Raw genomic sequence first — 25305 nt, forward strand, 5'->3', positions numbered from 1 at the left:
TTTCTGAATGGGCAAGCTGCAATCACATATGACAACAATAAGGAAAAAGGAGGCAGGTACCGGGAATTATTCTGTTTATATATGTTTGGTTGGTTAACTCACAGGATGAGAACACAGGTTTGCAGCAAAGGAAACAAAAGTTACCATGCCCGGTGAACAATTATTTTCATGCAGGGAATCTGTGATAAGTATTTATTTTAGAGAAATTGATTTTCTTTTAAACAAGGGTGTGTGTTTCAGACTCTTCTCTGAGTGGCACTAGATACCACCCCCATTCACAATCCTATAAAAGACTCCATTCATCCCGAGGCTCTAGGAAAACAGGACCAAATGGGACAATGTGCATCTTGTTGAGGGCATTAAATCTTACATACACACATGCATGAACACATAAACACACCTAATTTCCACCACCCTTCTTTTTTTATAAGCATTCTATTCTAGATTAATGTTCTACTTCAAGTACTTATGTTGCAAAATGAAACAATACACTTCACACCTTCTATAAGTGGAACCAATGAAACTTCTACATAAAGGGAAGTTAGATGTGACAATGCCAAGATTTTACAAACAAAGACAATAGATCTGAGGCCTATTAAAGGCCTTAAAGTGCTTTTTCAAATGTCCACCCAAACTTTTTTAATGGCCTGAGACTTGGATTCAAATAGTCTTGGATTCAATTTTGGATCTGGAAACTACCAGCAGTGTGAGCTTGGGCAACATTTTTACTCTTAAAGCCTCTTTTCTTTTCTTCACAAAATTGGGCATCCCCCACTCCATCCCATCTCTATAAATCACAAGGTTATTATAAGAGTGAAATAAAATAACATTGGCAAGGTGGCTATTGGTGTATAGTGTGTGCTGAATAAATATATGTTCTTTTTCTTTTTCCATTTCTTTTTTTTTTTTTTTTAGGAGCCACCTTTTTATTTTTCCTTTGTTTTGATCCATTTCTCCTCTTTCTTTCTTTTTTTTCAGGTTTTTTTAATTCTTATTTCAGCATATTGTGGGGTATAAAAGTTTAGGTTACGTATATTGCCCTTGCCCTCCCACCCCCACAATCAGAGTTTCAAACATGTCTATCCCCTAGACAGTGCACATCACTGCAATTCAATATCAATCTCATCAAGTAAGTCTCACTAAAAGTGGAGTAGATAATATGTTACTTGGTCTCCAGTGAAGAAACTGATTTTTTACATTGTGTACTTGTTGAGTACTCAATTCTCTAAACTGAGCTACACTGCTATAGAATCTCCTCCAGATTTTAATCTTCTTCTAAAATGTTATGAATTTGTTCCCTCTCATTGGATAGTCTTTCAGACTGAATAGTCACTTCAGCCAGGTCTTTGCAAATAGAAGAGTTGACCAGTTTTACAATCTAAGTATTTTCTATCATGATTTGGGGAAAGGACAGAAAAGAAATTTAATTAAGTCGTCAGCCAAGGCCACCTACCAATCCACCAGGTCATCTAGCCAACCTCAACCTGCATCAAGTATTCGGACAAACCCCCACTCTCAACACTCGATGCCACAAGAGATCAGCCCTCTCCTATCTCTGCCCTCATTACACCTCCTGGAGATCTCCACCCAGCCCACCTGACCTCTTAAAGGGAAATATGGAGTCGTTCATATATTTTTTCCATTATTTATTTCTCACCATGTCCCACAGAGAGACTCCAAAAAAGAGGAAACAGCTTCCTACAGGTTACAGCTTCCAACTTCAAGAAACACATTTAAATAAATATACATTTCCATTTCCATCTCTCTGTCTCATCAAAGAATAGTTAAGATGACAGGTATCTAATTCTTCTAAGAAAAGAAAGTTGGCACAGCACTTTATGATACATTTTGTAAACATAATATTGTCCTAATATTAAGAACTGTACATAATTAAAATTATTTTCATAAAATTAATTTTATGGAAAAAGGGAAATTGGAAAAAATGAGAAAGAAAATTCTACTCTTCTTCTTGTTAGCTTTTCCTTTATACATTTACACAATTAGGATAAAAATATTCAGTCTCCAAAACACAGTTTGGTTTTTAAATAAATGATAGTCAAATTAACTTTGCAAATCATTGAACTCAAGAAAAAAACTAAACTTTCCTATAGGCTTGAGGTTGAAACACAGCTATGAATTTTAGACAAATCCACACCCTCTTTTATCATATTTCTGGTCAATAGAAAGCAAGAATATCAAACTTCAGTTTTTGCCAGCCCAGGAAAATAGTCACAAACTAGAACCATTTATCAGGTGAGTTTTCCTGATGTGACAAAAACAACAAGGAGTCTATTAAAAAATAAAATGCATCAGCACCTACTATGTGCTATGCACTGTACTAAACAATGAAATGTCTGGCTATCAATTATTTTGATAATGGGAAAATACATACAGATGCAATCATTTGTCATATTTAAAGCACTTCAGAGTTTACAAGGGACTTTCACAACCCGCTAGTTCATTTCAAAGACTCTATAACAATTATTATGAAACCCATCTCGATTTTGTTGATTCTAAAGATAAAAGATATTCCCAGATGTGCCCTACACAGAGCTTTCCAATGCTCATTTTAAAGTTCTGGAGTGTCTTAGGAAGAAAACTATAAGCAATGTGTAAAAACATGATCAGAAAAAGTTATTCTTCTTAATAGTTCTATCTGATAATGACAAGAAAGGGTTAAGTGAAAACCAGCAAAACCAAATCACTAATCCAGGTACAAGAGGCACTTGAACCATACTTTTAAATTATGGTAACAATGTTTTTCCTCCATGCTTAAATCAATAGGTACATATGCTTCCAGGCTTTTAAAAGGATATGAATTGAATGCATAAGGGTGTCCAAGATAATTTGACCTCAGCACATTGAAAAAGAAAATTAGCTCAAATGGATACCATGTTTGGTTTCAGCCCTCAAACAGGCACGTGCTACACTCAGTGGGAATTGCGTGGGTGTGAGTGAGGGGAGAATTGGCCTGGAATAGTTAGAAAGACTTCTATAAACTTGACCAAAGTATTTCATTAAATGTTTGGTTTCTACTAACAACTACAGATGGCCAGAAAAAGCTTCTATTTTTATTTTGCTGAATAGATAGGTGTCAAATAGAATATCTTTCATGGTTTATTGAGAGTGTTCTCATTTTTTTAGTAAGTTGGTTCAACCAGCAGCAAATATTATTTAAAAAATAAGCAGTAAATAAATCATATATTGATTATTTACAAAAAAAATTACCTTTGCTATCTTTTATTTTTGCACATATAGTTTTGACTATTAACTAGATACTTAAGTGATTTATTTTCTTTGGTAATGAGCCAGGCAGAAATATTTAAATTCTACTCTTGGAAGTAAGAATTATCTAATCATTCACAAGTTCTTATAATAAAACATTTATCATGAGCCATTAATCCATTAGGACTTATTTTCCATCCCATCCTTTCACTAGCACCTTGCTTTGAACATAGTCAAGTTTGGCTGAAAGTTTTCCTTTTATCATATATCATAGTTACAGGATGGGATGCACCAAAGCTGGATTCCAAAAACCCTGCACTCTGCTTGAACTTGGCACATAGAAACTCAACTAGTGATTCCAGAGCTGAGATGCATACAGGCTCAGGGCCTGGGATCGTGCTTGGATCATGGAGTACCAGAACTTTAGGGTTAGGACACAGCAGGGAAAAAAATATCAAGGTTCAACAGTATCTCACAGAAATTTAGAAGTAGTTTTTAAATTCACCAGGTACCATTCTGGTGGTCTTAAGTGCAGGGCTAAGCCCAATGTTCCTGCATACACTCCTCCCATCCACAATTCCCACCCAAGCCCCTCCATCCTCTACTTTGTTCTGTGAAGAGTTGATAGCCTTCTCTTAAAATACCTACCTGACATCAAATGAAGCCCCTTAAATGTTTCTTGGGCCTAAACAATACCAACATGTGTCTGCACTTTCCTGTTTAATAGCAAACTACACTTACTCAGAAATTACTTATACTGAAAGAACATAACATAAATAGATATCTGCATCATATCTGGCTTTTGATGGCTGAAAATCGTAGTCAGTATTTCACTAAAAGAGGCAAGGAGGAAGTAAAAGATGATTACACTAAAAGTAGAGTTTTGTTTTCTAAGCAAATCCTCTGTCATTTAACAAAATTATTACTATTCTGTCTGTCTCACAGTAATGTTACAAAATTTAACCTGGTGTTTAAAAAAACATTGTGTACATTACAAAACAGCAGGAAGATATGCCATCATTTTAATAATCTATGGTAATAATCTTAAAGTTATAACTTATTAGGTACCATATACTCTAATAATGGAGTATATAGGTGTAATATAAACCGAAAAGTGTGTACCATCGCAATTTTACAGATAAGGAAACTGAAGTACACAGAGATCAAGTGATTTGACCAGAGCCACACAGTTACCAAATGGCAAAAGATGAAATTTATGCTGAAATCTGCTGGCAAAAGAGTCCTTCTTTCTTGGGTCTACACCAATGTGATGCTATTCTAAAGCTCAAATTCTCATAGAGGTTAATGGACCCATCTTCAGGGATACACTAACCAAGTATTATAACAGAGAAGAAACCAAGTAAAGTGAGCAATTGCAGAAGCACAGAGGAAAATAAAACAAAACAAAGTATCTCTATCTCTGTCTGTATCTATGTGCAGTTGACCTTTAAATGGCACAGTTTGAACTGTGCAGGTCCACTTATAAGCAGATGTTTTTCAATAAAAGTTACACCAACTGTGCCTGCCTCTCCTATCTCCCCTTCCACCTCCTCTACCTCTTCTGCCTCTGCCACCCCTGAGACAACAAGACCCACCCCTCCTCTTCCTCCTCCTCCTCAGCCTACTCAATGTGAAGACGATGAGAATGAAGACCTTTATGATGACTCACTTCCACTTAATGAATAGTAAATCTATTTTCTCTTCCTTATGATTTTCTTAATAACATTTTTTTTCTAGATGACTTTATTGTGAGAATACATTATAAAATACATATAACATAGAAATAAATGTTAATTGACTGTTTAAGTTACCTGTAAGGCTTCCGTCAACAGTAGGCTATAAGTAGTTAAAATTTAGAAGAGTCAAAAACTATATCTGAATTTTCGACTATGCAAGGGGTCAGCACCCCAACCCTCGAGAAGTTTAAGGGTCAACTGTACACCCAAGTGCCTTTTCCTTAAGGAGGATGAACATTTGAGAAACTGTCATATATGTTAATTAGAACAAGCCAGAAGATGCCTTCAATAACATCATATTTCCTTGATTCTTTTCAATTTAGAAGATGTACTTTAATCTTGGTTTCTTTTTTAAAATTATAATTGCATATATTTATGGAATACAATATGATGTTATGATATATGTATACAGCATTGTGTACTTCAAAATTGTTTGTTGTTTTCAAAACTGAACACAGTTTACGGCAGATTGTCAAAAACAACTTATCAGCAGTTACCCAGAGTGGTGATTATGAGACAGGTTTCATTGTTTCCTGACCTGTGAATACAGGTCATCCAGAAGGTATCTGTTCATCAACAGTCATCTCTGGTTAGTGATTTTCAATGATACCATCACAAACAATCATATTTAAGCTTAGATTTATAATACCAATTGTTGCTTTAAATGTTTCAAGAGTGTACCATGAAGCAACACTGAAAAACAGTGGATTTTCATTTATTTAAGCAGATTGCTTGTCACATGCCAGTTAATTCAATGAATGTTAGTAAAATTCTGGATTTCTCAAAAGTAATCAAGATGTTTCAAGCTAGAAAGATAATGAGATAACATACTGTCTTTCAAGTATCAGAAATATGTCAGAAAGATTCTGGCTTCTTTCAAAAGAGTTTACTGGACTTCCCATGCGGGGTAATTCAATCAATAAATAAAGAAAAAAAGGTAACTTGGTCTTCTATGACAAACTTCAAATTTTACTGTCAGTAGTAAAAGTGCTATGTCAAGATAGCAAGCAGAAGTTAAGAAAGGATAGTGTCACCATGGTATTCTCTGTAATTCTTAATGGCCAAAATTCGTTCAGAAAAAACTTGAGACTGTATATGTGCAGGATTTACCTCAAATACCAATGTTGAACCTAAAGACGAAATCAATATGTACTATGTGGATTAATGCCTGTTAGTGGTGATTGTTAAAGAAATAATAAAAATAGCATATTTAAGCCATCCCCCCCAAAAAAAGGTTATCATTAAATCTGTCGATCAACTTATCGTTTTTTTGCTATCTTAGATTTGATGATTTATGTCAAAACTATAAAAATGAATAATTATTGAGTACATACCGGGCACCATTGTTTTAAGCTTTTTAACTTTTATTATCTCCTTTAAGCCTCACAACACAACTATATGATAGGTATCTTATTTCCGTTTTATAGGAAACAAAACTGAGATTCAGATGGAGATGAAATCCATTTTCCCCACCCAGCTGATAAGTGATTAAGCTAGAATGCCAACTCAGGCTCTCTGATGACTGGGCCATTTCTCAATGATCACACTACACGAATGAACCTGTTACTGGAAAAGCATGTTTATCATCTGTTTAAAGAACTTTCAAAACTAAGGAAACACCAGCCCCTTTATTGGCCATGAATGATCCTTAAAACACTGAAAAGACTGGACTTTGGTGAGCTTTTTTTATTTCCAAATATTACTATTTGCCCTACTTTGGATTAAACCACTCTCTACATATCTTGTATTAAGTGTCCATCAATGCATGAGTGGATTAATAAAATGTGGTATATGTATATCATGGAGCACTACTCAGTCATAAAAAAAAAAATGGGTAACTAATATCTTTTGTAACAGCCTGGATGGAACTGGAGACCATTCTTCTAAGTGAAGCATCACAAGAATGGAAAACAAACACCATATGTACTCACTATTAAATTGAAACTAATCAATCAACACTCATGTGCACATATGGAAATCAAGCAGGTGAGGGAGGGAGGAGGGGATGGGTACACCTAATAGGTACAATGCACACTATCTGAGTGATGGACACACTCATAACTGGGCAAAAGCAATTAATGTAACCAAAACATTTGTATTCTCATGATATTCTGAAATTAAAAAAAAAAAGAGATAAGGAAAAATAAACAAATTTTTTTAAAAGAGAACATACAGCCTTCCCGTATATTTTCCCAGACACTCTAAGAGAGATTTTTGCTGAATGAAATGTGATATACCCAAAGAAGCATCTCATGCCTTTTGACAGGGGCTTCTTAGGCACATGGGTTATGTCACTTTTGTTATCTATAACTCTTCTCTCCCACAAGTCTTGATAATATAAAGTAGACAATAAAACAATTAAAGTAGAACTATTTTTCAACTACCTCTCATCAGCAGCAGGTCCTTCACTCATAACTTGGCCAGACTATGCCATCTCACACTCCAATCTCAGCTTATCTATAAAGCAGAGAGAGCCACACTTTGATCCCCTCACTTACTTTAATTCATTGGTCAATTTAATGATATCAAAACCAGACATGTCCATATGTCTCCATTCCCTGACACATTGCAGATGTTTGTGCTTCTGGCTTTTGAGGCAAAGTGGCAATACAAAAAGCCCCAATTCCTTCCTACCCATAATAAGCTATCTCTGCACATGACACATGTCATACACTTCTTCACCCACCCCGCATAAGCACTTACACATACACACATACATACACCACATCCTCTGTGTGTGTATGATCCCACGCCACCCTTTCCCTATGGAGAGATGAAATTGGTTGTGGTTACAGCTTTTGTCTTTGCTATTTATCTTAGGTTCTCTTGCCTGACTTCTTCACCAGGGATCAAAAGTTTTAAATAAATATGTGGTATGAATTAAGCCTACACTGCCTAAGTCTATGTCACCTAGCTAAAGATCCTACATGCCAGACTTTGTAGACATTCCATTCATTCAGCAAATATTTTTGAAGCACTCCTGGGTTCAAGACCCAGTTTAACTATCAACAACAAAAAGGATGCAAAAGAAGAAAAAAATCAACATGCTAATTCCACTCAGCACGATAGTAGTCTGCTGACTCCTGACAGCTTCAGTTTTTTTGACCCACAGAAACAGAGGAGAAAAGCCAGAGGGAATGCTAGGTGCAGCAATTTTACTCTTTTTAAGCCTATTATTTCCTAAACCCATACTTACTTTTATAGGCATTCTTCTTTTCTATAAACATAAAAAACACAGTTGTTAAATTGCAGTTCCTTGTCAACACTCTAAACGCCAGTGCAAACTATGTGGATTCCTTATCTTTCTGAAATCTGTCACGTATTTAGGAGGGTCCAATCCATATCCTGTGGATCTGAACTTTTTAAGGCCAAGTGCTTGTATTCTACTTATCAATTATTGATATGTAGTAACACATTAATATGTTATTTATGAGTTTCCTTTACCTTCATTTAAAAAAAGTTCCTAAAATATTGTTGTGTGTATTGACAAATGAATTCATTCCAATCAGTACATTAAAATTCCATCTGGCTTTAGATGCTTAGGAGTGACAATTAATAAAGAAATATTCCTCACATTTTGATTTTATTAAATTAATTTACATTACTATATTCCAAGGAGTCCAGGGCTTGGTTGTCTCAATGCTGAGGTGACCCCAGGCTTAATGAGCGTCCGTGTCTGCATGTGTATTGGAGCAGATGGGGGATAGGAAGTGTGGTGCAGGGACTTGTCTTCTGATCTCCCAGAATGAGAGTCTGGGAGTCGACAGCACAGACTGCTCCTTTCTTCGGGGAGGTGCTTCAGAGCCCTGCAAGATCATCCCAAGTAGCCTTGGAAACTTCCCTCTGAATCTCTATGTCCAGACTCCTTCGAGCCCTGTGGAGAGCCACCCTCCACCCTGTCAGAATCTCAGACAAGAGAATAGTATGTTTCTGTCTATGTTCTACGGAAGATAGCACAGTGTCAGAAAGGAAAGGAGAGGAGAAGAGAGGAGAGGAGAGGAGAGGAGAGGAGAGGAGAGGAGAGGAAGGGAGGGGAGGGGAGGGGAGGGGAGGGGGGAAAAGAGGAGAGGAGAGGAGAGGAGAGGAGAGGAGAGGGGAGGAGAGGAAGGGAGGGGAGGGGAGGGGAGGGGGGAAAAGAGGAGAGGAGAGGAGAGGAGAGGAGAGGAGAGGAGAGGAGAGGAGAGGAGGAGGGAAAGAGGGAGGAAAGGAAGGAAAGAGGGAAGGAAGGAAGGAAGGAAATAAAACAAGCCAGCAAAAAGAAAACTGTAACATTAAGTCATCAGTCAAGCAATACCTGAAGCCTTAGAAACATATCCAGATGCCTAAACTGATAAAGCTCCAAAAATATACAGAAAAGAAAAGTTACTCACAGAATGTGCTCTTGGACATTAAAGTCTAGTGGCATATATACATGAGAAACATTGCAAGTATAATAAGTGTTGCCAAAGGGAAGATAAAAAATGGGGGAACTGAGGTCCTGGAGTGGTCTCACTCCATGGAGCATTTTGGTGGCAGAACCAGGAGCAGACCCCAGGACTCCAGCCCTGCAGTCCACTGCTCCGTCCATCATGCCTACCTCACCTTTGTGCTGACTGTTGTGTTGTGTTGTGTAAGAGGCAAACCCAACATGAACCCAAACGTTAGGACCCACATTCATTATTGGTTTGCTGACCCTAACCCAAAGCCTTGATTTCTTCCTAGAATTTCACCTTAAAATTCTATTTTCACCACTTAGCAGACAAATCATAGGATTTGCAAGTCCTGAATGTATACTGGTGATAGAATATTTTCTACTTCTAAACTAATATTCTTAAATATTCTATATTTCACTTTTTTAAAAAAGATACACAAGCTCTGCATTGCATTTTTTTCTTTTATTTTTCTACTTGTGAATTTGCACCACAGCATTCCAATCCTGCCAGAATTGATGACTCAAATGTCCCCTCTGTGTATGCACTATCCTTTGCAGGTCGTAGCCAGTGAGCCACTCTTTGAAGCCGCTTCCTGCTTCCTCCACCTCATATGTGCTTTCAAGACTCTGTGCTCTGCCTGGGCTACTCTTGTTGCCTGCATTGCCTTACCTGCCTTTGTTCCTAGAGAATAGCTACTCAATTTTCAAGACTTAGCACATATGTCACCTCTAAACTTCTCATCACACTGCTTTTTAGCCTCATTCTTCCAGACCTGGACTTCTACAATAGCAATGACAAAAATTGTATTTACTTGTTTGTGTATACGTTTGTTTCTCACAAGAGACTATGAGCTCCTGAAGGGCAAGATAGATATTCAATTTACTTGCCTGTACTCAGAGCTGATCATAATAAACTTTGCCTGCTCAATAAATAATAAATAAATGCTGCTGGATAAGTAAACGATTGACCCAGGCTTTACTGTTTTTACAGCAGAATTACTGTATTTCCAAAAGCCAAGCCTAACATAGAAATGTCTTATTGGCTGCAAGCAAGTAAGCACGAAAGAAATTAAACAAAATTTTAGCCTGTCCAAACCCAATTCCATCCAGCTAACAGCATTAGATCTCTGTAAGATATCCCAGAAAGTATGTAAAGCAGCAAACCCAAAGGAAATTTTAAAAGATTAACAACAATCTCCTTCAAGTCTGGGAGAAGAGAGCAAATGTGAGCATACTGACTTCCCTGGGTAACAACTATTTCTAAACAAACAGATTTGGAAGGCAGAGGAAGAGGGAAAAAGAGTAATAAGTGGCCCTATAGTATATACATAGATGCCCGAAATATATGCACAGTTTTCTTACTATCATGATGCCATATTCATTGGAAGTTTTGGAATGTTTCATATTTTTATCATTGATCTCTCAGGCAGCTTCTTTTCCTTTTAAGAAGCAACACAATGCAAGAATGTTTGCGTCATTCTCATTCTTTTTCTCCCTTCTTAAAAATTAAAATACCTGAATATTTGAATCTCTATAAATAGAGGAAAAAAAATAGAGCTCTTTCTTGGGGTTGAGTTAATCTTGCCCCACGATAAGATGTTAAAAGAAAGGTGATAATAGTCTCAGCTGATGACTTTGTTTATAGCTCTTCTGTTTCTAGAAAAAGACCACCTGCTTTCTTCTTATATCAACACACAGATGAAGCCTAGTGAGGAGAGGCTCATGACCTGGAGTTGCAAATCTTTATACTGTTACTAGCATTTTTTTCAGGCTAAGCAGTGTGCTAAAGTCTTTATTTGACTTGTTCAAAAATCCTAGAATAAGAGCTATGATGAAATCTTTCAAAAAACACATTTTTTGCATAGCATATAAAGCCTTTAATAATCCTTTCTTCCTTCCAAAATTAAAAGTATGTAAATCCTTGAACGTAGTGGTAGACCTGTCCAGGAAGTGGAAGGCGTCCTCCGCTTAGATACAGAGGTCCTCAAATTGAGAGGCCGAGGCTGGTCACATTGTTTGACATGAGGGTTAGTTTTCAGATAGTGAAATTTCAGTTGCCAGGTGCCAGAGGCAATTTATCAGACGCTCATAAAATAAAGATCAAAAAGCCCATCTGTCTCCCAGTGCATCTGGGATCTAGGAAGGAACACTCACAGCCCTCCATCCTTTAAACAGCTCTCACTTAAAGAGCTGGATGTTTATAATAACAAGAAAAGGAGAAAGGGGTCAGGTCAAATTCTGCCGAATAGCAGGTGTTGTTGTAAGTTTTGTGTTCTCTTTTTTTAAGACATAATCTAAAAGAACATTGAGCTCTTGCAGTGGATGCCCTCCATATGCATTTTCATAACATATGTCAACAGAAAATGGGACCTAAAAAACAGGGGGAAAAAAAGTATTTGACTATTTAAAAAAAAAGTTTGAAAAGTTTTTCCAGGAAATATTCAATATAGTAAATTAACAAAATAAAATAAAAAATTTTAACAATGTTACATAGGACTGTAAAACGGTGTGATCCAAGACTTATAATACACTTGCAACATAACAGTTTGGGGTGATAATAATTCATAACTAATGATAATACTTGTATGTATGTAAGGTTTTTTCCTTGATTATTCTCTTGAGGAACAAAGAGATGGGGAGACTTGCCTGAGGTCACGGACCTATCAGTGATAGAAACACTTCGGACCTAAGTCTTGGGTCTCCAAGTCCTGTGTGCTCAGCACTGGGCCTCCCTGCAGCAGAGGGGATGCAGCTTTGCATTGAGTGGCCAATGCCTACGGGTATTGCTCTTTCCTGTTGAATTGAAATTGTTGCATCTCAATTTTTCGTTAGTTAAAAGCCAATTTAGGTATTCATATTTAATTAAGAAATCTTTACCTTCCCTTAGTTCTAAAATTTAGTTCTTTTTGTTTTATTTTTATTAAGCAAATTATATGATTTTATGTTAGGGACAATATATTTTGCAACTGGTCGTTTTGTATTTCCCTTTTAGTGTTTGCTGGGCAAACATTCAAAGCTAAATATATTGCCCACTAATATTAGGGCTTGTGTTTTTAGGTACTGTCTTCTTCCCTGTTCCCATAAGCTCATCTTACCACTTAATGTGTCTTTTTCCTTCCCCTTATGTTTCTCTCTCTCTCCGCTCTTCTACCCCCTCCTCATTTGCTCTTCTTTCTCCTCTTTCTTCTTCTTCATATTTCTATCTCATGATACACATTTAATTCTTTTTGAATTGTGAAAGAGATAGAAAAGGAAAGAAGGAGAAAAGGAAGGCAAGTAAGCAGGACAGGAGGGAAGAAGAGAGGAAAGAACGCAGGGAGACAAACAGGGAAGGAATCTAGAAAAATAACATCATGGAAAAAATAAGTATAATATCAAGAAGATTAAAATCTAGAAGAGTCTACAAAGGTTACATACATGCAAGAGTTCAAGAATAATGAGGACAAAGAGAAAGGAAATTGGGGAAATTGAGGCCAAAGAAGAAAATGATGCTTATTTTTCCTGGAAAGAACCACTATTTGTATTTCTAGTCTTTCAAATTTGTCCATTAAATATTTCAATTGACTAAGATACTTTATATATTCAAGGAAATAACATATATTGCAGATATATTATAGATAGACAGAGAGATAGATAGAAGATAGAAAATAAAGATTTTAGATCCTAGAAAGGGCTTCATTATAATCACAGGATTTCAGGGGAACGGCCAGAATTACGTCAATCCTCAATAAAAATAAGGCCACTTCAGTGTCATTCCCTGACCTTGGAAGGATGCTGACCCTGGAAGTTAGATCTGTAGACAACATTTCAGATATGTTTATGAGGAAAGAAAATAGTAGGTATTTGGCAACCTTAGACAGTCATCGGTAGGACTGAGGTTCCAATTTAGCCAACAACAAAATATTATTTTCCAAGTGTATTAGACACAAGAGAAAATAAATCGAAGATAGCTTGTCAGACATCATCATCTGCTGGCCCTGCAACTCACACATGGGATCATTAATTCATGTGTTTGGGGATGGAGAAAACTTGGAGGTTCTTAGGAATGATGTTTTTCTTAGCCCAGAGCCCTTCCTAAATGTCATCGTTATTTGGCATCGTTTGTAGAGACTGTATATCTTGGGGGCTTTGAGAACTACTCACCCCAAATTCACACTTGCTGAAGAAATGGCAGTTGAAGGCATGATGTTGATAGTTTTAAAATCAGTGGTTCAGAAAGAAATGGGGTTGGTGCTGGGATATTTCATGCAGCCTTAGGATTTGGCTCCTGCCAGTTGGGGCTAGAGTGCAGGTGATGCAGTTGTAAGCTGCTGGAAGGGCCCACACCAAAGCCAGGCCACTGGAGTAAGAATAAATCATCTCTGATTCCCTTCTCCATTACCTAACAGACACACGATTAGCCATTCTGAAAATGGGTTATTTTCAAGTTCCCTGGAACTCGATGATAATTTAACTGTCCTTAGCAGACACCAACCCCAAAGATATACAAGATAAAAATTTTTTTAGAAATCAAAACTAATTTAGGAACACAGACTATACCCCTAAGTGGGAAAACTCAGATGACTTTGGTGATCTGTGACTTTGAGAGTATCCAACATCCTCCATGACTGTTGATTTCTAGAAGCAATTAACATGTAGAGAAACCAGAGTAACCTGATTAAGTCACTCATTTGTAACCTGACTTTGCATAATCCATGATCATCACTATCAAAAGTAATAAATTCACTGCTTTATATTTGTATAGTTCTCCCATAGACTATTGTGGGTAGAATTGTGTTCCTCAAAAAGACACATTGAAGTCCTAACCCCCACTACCTCGGAATGTGAACTTACTTGACAACAGTTGTCTTTGAAGATGTATTCAAGTTAAGATGGGCTGATATTAGATTAGAGTGAGCCCTAAATCAATGACTGTCATCCTTATAAGAAGGTCATATGAAGACACAGGGACTCAGATACAAATGCAGAGGAAAGACACCTATGCAAAGACAGAAGCAGAATTTGAGTGATGTAACTGCAAGCCAAGAAATGCCAAGGATTTCCAGCAGCCACAAGAAGCTAGTAGAGAGGCATGGACAGGATTTTACCTAAGACTCTTCAGAAGGAACCAACTCTGTAAACACCTGGACCTCTCTTCTCTAGAACTATGAGAATAAATTTCTGTTATTTTAAGCCACCCAATTTGTGGTACTTTGTAACAGCAGCCCTGGGACACCAAAACCTAGACCATGGTGCACAATGACGCTGAAAATCTGATGTGACTTTTTACGGGAAACCAGGTTAAATAGAATCACAGATGGCATCATCATAATGGTCACGTCTGCATTTCTTGTAGAATGACTGTGCCAGGCATTGAACTTTGCGTATTTCCAAATGAATATTTACCACACAAAATAAGAACGGTATTATTAGCTCCATTTTATAGAAATTGAAACCAAGGTTCAGAAAAGTTCTGTAACATAGCCAAAATCATACCCCTAATAAGTTGTAGTGCCAGAATTTGAGCACACTTTCAGTCTAAATCAGAACCACCAGCACTTAAACATTAGTGTAGAACACTCCACTATACCGACTCAAAAGTGAGGGTAAAAGTAGAAGATTATCTTATCCCAGATTCCTCATTTTATAAATGAAGAAACTCAAATCTCTGTGCAGAAGATAAATTTTACTTAGGAACACACATGCTACTCCTGATGCTAACACAGGTCTTTGGTCTCTTGTTCCATCATACCATGCCAAGGATACTATTTCTTCCTGCACCATTGACACCTTTCAGTGTGCCCTTTATATTTGTGCATGCCCTATTTACCAGGAGATTTGGGAAAATATAAAGAAACAGTGAGTATGTGAATCCTTTGGTGCATCATCCTCAGGAAGAGCCAAAGGTGGAACAGTGATTAATTCTGGAAGGTCTATACTGGTCAATTAGCTTCCCTGGGCCAATAGGTCTTTCCTTGCTTTCTGACTTGAGACACATGGATATTTGTGTTCCAAAGTCATGTCCTTGGCTGCTTATCGGAGGAGTTACAAAAATGCCAAGGGACATCAATGCACGGACCAAGCCAATATCACAGCTTCAATGTCACAAGAGTGAAGTGCTCTTGGATCATTAGGTGCTCTTGCTGTCACCTAACAGTGAACACCTTTTTCTCTGATCTACTTCTTGTCAAGAGATGTGTTAGAAAAACTTGGAGACCAGAATGATCTACAGTGCTGAGGTGACATGGTGTTCTTCCAGCTCAGCACATACACAGAACTCTCCTTAGGAAGACATAGGAAAGCACATGTGCCAAGTGTTAAGGAAACTGATGATGCAAATCTTTGACAACTGTGGTAGGACATCTTGTTCATTTTCCTAGATGGCATTTAGTATTTCAAGAATCTTATATCTTTATTATATTTATTAATAAACTAATAATTTAATTATTTTAAGTTTGACTTATTAATTCCACTACTAGGAAATAAGTAAATATAACATAATGCATAAGGACATAGGCATTGGGCTCAAATAATTTTGAATTTGCTTACTGGCTATGTGGCCCTTGATGAGCATTAATCTCTCCAAACATCGGGTTTCTCACTTATAAAATGAAGATAGTAATCAGTTTAGAGGGTTATTATGAGGATTAATTAAGATAACACATGTAAAGTACTTAGCCATGTAACAAAAAACACAAAATATAAATGTAAGTGTTTATTATTATACTGAGGTAATTTGATAAAACAAAGCTTCATACGAAAAAATATTCATTGCAGTGTCATATATGGAAAAATGGAAGAAAGAGGGAGCAATCTAATGGCCTGAAGTATGGGATTATTTGAAAGCATTTTGTGTCAAAATCCATGTATTTTTTTTCTTGGAACACAAGATTGAACAAAGCACTGACCTTGAACTTGAAGATATCAGAATCTGGTTGAGATAATGAGCATATAAATAGGCAAGTACAATACAATCAATTTGAGGATGGAGGTCTAAGCAGGATGCTATGCGAGCACAGAAGAATGGCATCCAAACGTCTACACCTAACCTGTGGATGCAGGAATGGTTTAAGAAGGAAACGGATTATGCACCAGTTGAAGGCAGTCAGTACCCTAGAGCCTGGTCTACTCCTTCTAGTACTCAATACATAACAGTTGTTGAAAGAAATTTTAAAAGTTTATTGGATAACCCAGAATTACCCCATTTTTTTTTTTGTTCTGAATCAAGGACACTTCCAGTTTTAAAATCTACAAGGTAACTTCCTGTACTTTTAAGTAATGATTTCAAATTTTCCTGAAGCTTGAAAATTGTAATCTCAACGTGTTTACTAAAATGTATTCTCATATAATCTCCATTAAAAAGAAACATATTTAGATCACACCCAAAAATATCAAAATTAGAGAAATTTCCTTAGCTGTAACCTCCAGTATAGCTAAGAGCTTCCAATTTCATGTCACATTCTATGCTTATGTTATCAAAATATAAAAAGGACACTACATTAATAGCCATTTCTAGGATTAAGAGCATTTAAATTATACAATAATCAAGTAGATTTATTATAAATTTTACTAAGATTCTGTTTGGGTTTAATGCCAGGAAAGCTCCCCTCTCCTACTCAATGTAGATAGTTTAACTTCAGTGAATGTACTAAAACTGATAGCATCCACTCTTCAGATATAAACTAGCACTATGTCTGCAGAATTGATAAGGAAATTATTTTCTCTAAAACAAAGCCAAAGGAAAAAGATAAAAAGGAAATGGCACACTTGATTCTTTATGTTTTTAGATGACAATTAAAGCACTTGGGATTGTCTACCATTTGAGCAGCCTCATTTTTCACAAAACAAAGTTATCTTAGGAATTCCTCACTCCAAAACTGAGATTATGGTCTCAATTTAAAGTATAAAATCTGTGTTTAAACCATACACCCATTTTCAAAGCACAAGTTAAAAACCAGCAGCATACTTAAAAGCAAAGTCAGAAAATTGATAAATAGTTCATCAGTCTCTGCATTTTGCTTTGATGTTAGAAACCAATATCAGGAAGAAGAAAATAAAACTGCTCTTCCTTAATTTTATTTTACATTTGGCATTTACAGTCTTAATATGTAGTATTAAAAAAGTCAAATAGGCAAGAGAAAACACACAGACACACACAAACACACACACACACACACACACACACACACGAAAATATGCTCTGATCCATAAACTTACCTCTGCTCCAGAATGCCAAGTATAGTGATTTCTAGGGCTCTAGCATGCTGTCCCTATAATATATCAAACTGCTTGTCCCCAGGATGGATAACCAGAAACATAGCACAAAAATGTTAATTTAATGATATAGTCAGTAAAATTGTAGTAAAAATTGTATTTGTGTAATGGGACAAACTGTAACATCTAAAGGTCTCAACAAAACAATGCCATCTCATATATTGTTCCCCAAAGAATGAAACTTGTGATAATTTGTATTTAATTCCTATGATCTGCTTCTATCTTTGTTGAAATGTAAAAACCCAAATTTTACAAAACTGCATCCCAGTACAAAAATGAGGGCTTAATAAATATGGGTGCAGTTTAAACAGAATATTACATGGAAGCTAACAAACACTGAGGAATCCTTTATTTGACAAAGCTAAAAATTTCTATTACTTAATCTTGAAAATATTTGCTGCTTGTCATTTATTTATTGCTGTTGTTATTTTACTCTGCTCTAATTTTTTCCTGTTAATTTCTGTAAATAATTACTGGTGGCCCACTATGTGCCACGCATATACTAGTCACCACAGACAGAAAGATATATCTGTATATGTAAGCCAAGGTCCCTGTCTTTAAGCAACTCAGTTTAGTCAGAAATACACACAAGCAAACAGACATTTATAATTCACATTTTATATATTAGCCTCCAATATCATCACCGAAAGCAAAAGATCAGAAATTCTTCCTGTCTTGACTTCTGCCTTACTGATTCAATTAGCTTAAAAATTTGCTGAAACACTTAGCTCCTTCTCCATATTTTCCTAAGCATAATGGAACAGTCTAGGCCTCACTCTATAAAAGGTTGTATAATATCTGATTTACTCCTACGACAAGTAAGGCCTAAAAGGCAGTAACATCTAGCCACCCAGCGGGAATGCTTTCAAGATTGGATCATGTTTTTATTCTTGCAATGCACCATTTAAGAGCTACTGTGGTTTTCTGAAGTTCCATTTGTGGGGAATCAAACATGTGGGCATTCTTTTTTATACTGCATTATGCTCTGTTATACTACTGTTCTCCAAAGTTTTTACCTTTTCCTCCCTAAAATAAAAAGTATCTAAGCTTTAGGGTAAAGTGTTCATGGTACTCTATATTAAAGCTCTGCTCCTTTCAAGATGAAACAAAATAACCTCACAACTGTACAGAAACCAGCCAACATTCCATAACAAAATTTACTGTAAATACTTGATTTTGGTAAGGAATTCCTAATATGGCTGTTTAATTTAATAACTACAGGATACTACTTCCTCTGTACAGATTTTCAAAACTTAAATAAACCTAGCATTCCTATCAGCTATTTATTTACAAAAATATTTGACATTTTTTCTCCTTGGCAGGATTAACGACTTACGTTACAGTTACAATTGTAAGGAAAGAATGGTTTTACATGTTTGTCATTTTATATCAAATTTGAATAATAACAGCTAAAAGGACATTTAATCCAAAAGTCAAGAGGAAATGTGAAATTGTAGCCACACTCATATTCTTCATGTTTTAAAAACTATACAATCAAAATGTCTTTGTAGAACAACAACAAAAACTAGAGCTGGAAGAAAATTTGGAGATCAAGTTAAACTAAACCATTTTACAAATGATAAAACTGGAGTTCAATAGGTTCAGTGGCCCAAGGTCACACAGCTCAGTCTCAGTCAAGCCACAACAAAAGCCCAGGTTAATGACTCCCTGTCTAATTATTTTCATGGGTGTCAGGTCACAGTGATTGATTTACAGATACAGCACATCATCCTTCCAGGATTCCTCTGTAGCTAGTCATCAGAACACACATAGAGCCAAGGTCTCTATCTGCAACTTTGTAGCATTTCTCGGGGTCAAGCACAATCCCTGAAGTCCATGAATAAGGAGATCTTAAGTCTAGAAACTAAATAAAAACATTCCCAGCCTGTAGTCAGGGAGAAGATGGGTATAGTCAAAGGATAACCCCCTAGGAAAAGACTAAAGTAAAAAAAAAAGAAAACAAAAAGGCCAGGCACCCACTGCAGGTCAGCATGTTGCCTGGCCTTTTCACCAGTTAGAAATTCTGCTCTTTAACAGAAAGTCTTTCCAGTTTCCCTAAAATCTGCTGTAGGGTAGAGAGATGGTCATACCAGAATGGACCATGGGATGGCAGCTTGGAGAGACAGAACAGAGCAGGAGGCAAGATTCAAACCAGTGTTCATCTAGTATATGGCCTATTCTCAGTCAGTGCGAGAGGAAACCTAGCTCTCTGAAAACAAATTCCTACTGATGATAACCCAGCATTTCCTTTCCACAATCCCCATAAAACATCCTTCATTCCAGCTACTCAGACTGCTCTTCATTCTCCAGACAGAGCTTATACACACTCCCACCTCCACATTCATGTTCATGGCATATTTTCCTAGCATGACTTTTTCCTTTTCTATATGCATTTACCAAAATCCACGCTTCCTTTAAAGCCTTTCTATATCTCTCTTCCTCCATGTGGCTTTCCCAGTCTCTAAATCTAATGTAATCTCTACATTTTGTTCCTACGGTATTTTTCTTTGTGCTTCTCTGTTACATTTAATGTCCCCCCCCCCCCACCATTGGGAATAATAATTCCCAAAGGAGAGTCTCCCAATTAGAACATGAAGGGATGAATCTGATTCATCTTTCTAACCTTTTAGTGTCCAGCTCAATGCCTGGCACATGGGCTCCCTAAGCATTTGCTGAGTTGACACCAGTTAACACACACACACACACACACACACACACGAGAATTACAGAAGCTCTAGTGTTATTAATTGCTGATGCTAATCTTAGCATTTCTGGTACAGTAGCAATTCCACTTTATTCTTCTGCTCTTCTCATCCTATCCTTCTTCATCTGATTATTATTATTATTTGTATTTTTATTCTGATCTTGATCAAGAGCTCAGAAAACTACTGCCTGTAAAACCTGTCAGCATATATGCACAGGCTTGGCTGCTGTGTGGAGCCTACAGGTCTTGGCTCCATTTGGTACAGTACAAGATAGTATCTCCTCTCTTAAATCAACCAAGATTCTGAGTAGCAGAGAAAATCTCTGGCTGTGCTTCTTCATGCCATGGCATATATAAATTATGCCTGACCATTAAGACATAAAATAAAGGAACCTTAAAAATGCAGGAAACTATAAATTACCCTGGAAATGTTTTAATCTCTCACTATCAGTTCTTCCTTGGATCACAATCAAAGTGTATCCTATTTTTAAAAAGCCCTTATGGGTTTCTTCTCCACCAGAATGCCTTGCTTCAAGTGAATGTCTGGGATGGAGGAAAAGCCATTTATGTTTTAGTGTAACATCTCAAAATGATATATTTCATTTTTCTCAATTAAATTGTGAGCCCTCATGAATTCATGTTCTGCTTCTGAGTAAAAGAACTTTGAGAAACAATGGCCATTTCACATAGAGAAACTTTACCACAAAATATTATTCTGTAAAATTATCCAAACAACTCTGCTAAAACAGCTGTTCAAACATCTGGATGACTCCATCACAAAAACCTCTTTCCTTATGGGTCTCCCCCAAGGAGCATACCCTACACCAAGGTCTTCATGATAACTGATGACAGTGGAAACACCAGTTGTCCAAGTCAAAATCACTAGGCTCCACATCACTGGAATGAATAGAACCCCATTTAGGAAGTACTCATTTACAAGAACAAATAAAATGTATTTATTTATCCAAAAAGAAAGCAAACTGTTCAAACAAAATTTATTACTTATTATGTTAACCCTGAAATATATCTGCATGCATATATTTGTATACATTTATACATGTAGGTGTATTTATTTATGTATTCACATATATTCACTTCCCAACATTCAGACTATCTGTCAACAGTCTCTTAATTCCTTACAATCTGTATTCGAACTTTACCATAAAATGAATGATCACACTTATATTTGGTCTCATAAACTATTCATAAAATATTTTGGTGTCTTATAAAGTATGTGGCTTATATTACTATAAAAGGAGGAAAGACAAGTGAGACATCTTACAAAGATCTGGGTTTCGAACCATTGCAAACACACACATTTCCATAAACTCAACAGATGTGAGTCCAAACATTCTGAGGACAGCACAGAATGCAAATTCATTGAAGGAAGAGACCAGGTCTACTTAGGTCTGTATTTCTAGTAATTAGTCTAGGATATAGGACACAGGACACAGTTGGTGCCCAATAAATATTTGTAGGCTAAATAAACAACTGCCTAAATGAACTCTGTAAGAGCATCATGTAATGGGAAGAGAGAAATTAGGGGAGTAGGTTTGAGTCATGATTTCAGTATCTTCTGGTTTCATAAATTGGCCAACCCATAATTATGCTTTGGCTTATAATTCGGTCAGAGACTAAGATTCTCTTAACTCACCCTCCTGTCATGATACAAAAGCAATCCTCAAGGTGTGCTGTGGGATCCAGGTGAGGAAACGTTTGGAAGTCTTATAACAGTAACAAGTAGCGTTCATTGATAGCCAGCTCTGTGTAAAGCCATTTCCATGATTTGTTCCCTAATTCCCATAATATTTTTTCCAGCAGGTGCTAGTATCTTTATATTACAAAAAGAATTGTATACCTAAGTCCCCTGTGTTTGTTTTGTTTTGTTTTGTTTTGTTTTATGTTAGTAGGTAGAGGTAGATCTTCCTCTGGCCACATTGCAGTCACTCAGTCAGAGGCTAACACCTGGACAGAAAGTAGGTAAACCAGCTTTTGAAGTCAAATCAGAATGTGCATGAAAGTGCTCTGGAAATATGTCAAAGCACACCCAGTGGAAGATTCTATTAATAAGAGGGTTTCATATCTGGTTCATAGGAATTAAGATAGTCATTGAACACATTTTCCTGATTCTGAAGCCTCGCATGATATTCAGGTTTCGCATACACCATGTTCCAAAGCAGGTCAGATAATAAAGTGGTGGTGGTAAGAAGCCCAAATAATATAAAATCACTCTTTCCTACAGTTCTGGGAATAAAAGAGAAAAGGAAACTCAAGAACCCGAAGACTGTGCCAGAAATTCCATTGTGCAAGGAGGATACTGTCTTCAAAGCAGCCAGTGCCTCCCACTACTCTCTGTTTTGATCTACAGCCCATCACCAACTTCGTTAAAACTATCCAACAACCTAAGGATCAGATCCCAACTAATTCTGAGGAAATGCCACATCTCCTAAGGCAAGTGAGAAAAGGCCATTTCATTTGTATGGCAGTATGAGCAAAAATGTCATCTGAAGGAGGCTGGAGGGAAAAGTGAGAGCAGTTAGACATTATAAATGAACATTCCTTCCTCTACAATGTCTTACAGGGAAAAAGAAAGAATTCTGGGCCAGATAAGGAGCCCAAGCCAGAGATACTATAGCATTTTACAGCTTGAGGTCACCAGGAGGGGTACGGGGGCGGCCAGGACAGAGGAGCAGAGCAAGTGCTAAACCAGGCAGTGTGGGGAAGTGTGTGGGGTTAGTGCTGGGAGGCTGTCAGGGGAGAACAGGGAAAGAGAGAGGGGGAGGCATCCATGAAGGTGTCTGGGGCTGCTTGAGAATATCAGATTTCTTCCTGAGAACAATGGGTCCACATGCACAGTGACAGACTCTAAATCAAGAAGAAACTAGAAATAGGAGGCTAGCCCACAGGGAGATTGCTACCAAGAGCCCTCCCTCTCCAGGCAAGATAAGTAGTTATGTCAGATCGTTCCACCCTTGGAATGAAATCCATTCGTGAACTTGGGAGATATAAAGCAAAAGATAGAGGAAGTCTCAATTGGGGAGTTAATTGAAGAGTAGAAAAATGCAACTTTCAAGAGTTATACATGGCAGAGAGAATGACATAAGAGGTTCTGAAATTACAACTGAAGAGAAGTGCCATTTATTCAGGAGCTGCTGAAAATTCCCAGAAGGGAACATGTGCTGGAGTTGGCTGTGATGAGCTGGGCTGTATTCACCGATTCACCTAGAGGAATTCAGAAAATTCCAGGAGAAAGCATAATGAGGCTACAAACTGGGACCAGGGGACTCCATCAGATTCATACCTTTCACTAAATATTCAAGGCGTTGGGAAGCTTGTGAGTCTGTTTTTCTCATCTGAGAAAGCCGAATTATAGTGTGATCGTTCTCCTGTTATACGGTTGAGAAGAATAAATTTCTCCCCCTCTCTCCAGCTCCCAGGATTCAGAAAGTCTCTTCAGTACTTTCAGCAACAAATTCTAGGATATCTTGTTGTTTATGTTCTAATTTTTCAGCTCTTTAAAATGCATGATCTCCCAAGGAATTCAGACAGAGGTCCCTATTTCTTTCCCAATTTATGTGTCCCAATCACAAATCTCTACAGCCCAAGCATGAACATGAACACAGGCTGGAGCTGCCGCCAGTCTGTATTGCATAGCAGTGTCTTTGAAAAGGCTCATCCCAGAGCTACGGTGATGACTGGTGTTCTGAGGACCACGATAATCATAATGAAAATACTGACAAAGCTGGCATCCATATTTTACAAAAGAGGAATCTGTTTCACAGAGAGACTAAATGATTTCCTCAAGATCACAGACCAACATTTGTACTCAAGAAGGTTAGTGTGAGAACTAATATCAACCACCAAGTAATAACTTGCTGATCTCCATCTAAGTATACAAGAAGATGCTCAGGACTGTAGAATAGAATTTTCTCTGTACTGGAGAGGAAAAAGCTTTCTTGATTTTCTAGGCTTGTTACTCTGAGCCCACAGTAGTAAACATTTCATTCACATTAACCCACAGGACATTGCTAACAGTATTTGTTTAAATATCTATTTCTCTGCTTGTCTGTGAGCTACTTAAGAGCAGTGACTATATTTTTTGTTTCAGCATTCTCAAAGTCTAGCATAGGGCTTGGCACATCATACTCTCTAAATTTTGTTAAAGGAATAAATACATTAAAGTCAAATTATTTTTCATTAAGCATTTACTGCATTCCCATTATGAGTCTAGTCCTATGCTAAGCACTGAGAATAGCAAACTGAGCTGGTCATAGCTCCTGCTTTCAAGATCCTTGCAATCTAACTGGAAAATCAGATGAGTAAATGGAAAATTTAAGTAGTGAATTTTTAAAAATTCTTTGACTGAGTAAGATAGGCAGTATTATAGGAGTGCAAAAGAAATAGCATAAACCTAGCCCAAGGCTGTCAATAAGGGCTTCCTAAGAGAGATTTTAAAGAATCCTCTGGCAATTATACTGGCACCAGGGACAGCTTGGGCACAAGCCAGTGAAACCATGGGTGTGTTTGGCACTTTCAAGCAATTAGATGTTGACATAGCACAGGTTATGGAAAAGAATACTGAAAATGCAACCAGAGGTCAAAGTTAAAGGACAGAAAATGTTAAAATTAAATTTCCTCCCCAAAGATCATGGTGAGTCATTGGTGCATGGCAAGTGAGCAATACAATGATGCTATAAGAGATCTCTTCCAATGAGTCTTCAACAAGAAAGCTGGCACTTGGTTGTTGGAAGAAGATAAAGACAAAGGGCCCTTCAGGAATGGAGAGCAGGTTATGGCAGGAGAGAAGTAGCCAAGAGCTCCTCTGGAGGACACGGAGGGGCAGAAGAGCAGAAGGTATCACAGAGTGGCTAAGAGCAGTTCTGCAGTCAGAACTGTACACAAACCTCAGCACTATCACAGAGCACATGTACAACCTTGGGCAACTTATTTAAATGCACTGTGCCTTAGTTTCTCTT

The sequence above is a fragment of the Eulemur rufifrons genome, chromosome 19 (genome assembly GCF_041146395.1).
Source record: "Eulemur rufifrons isolate Redbay chromosome 19, OSU_ERuf_1, whole genome shotgun sequence".
Classification (NCBI taxonomy): domain Eukaryota; kingdom Metazoa; phylum Chordata; class Mammalia; order Primates; family Lemuridae; genus Eulemur; species Eulemur rufifrons.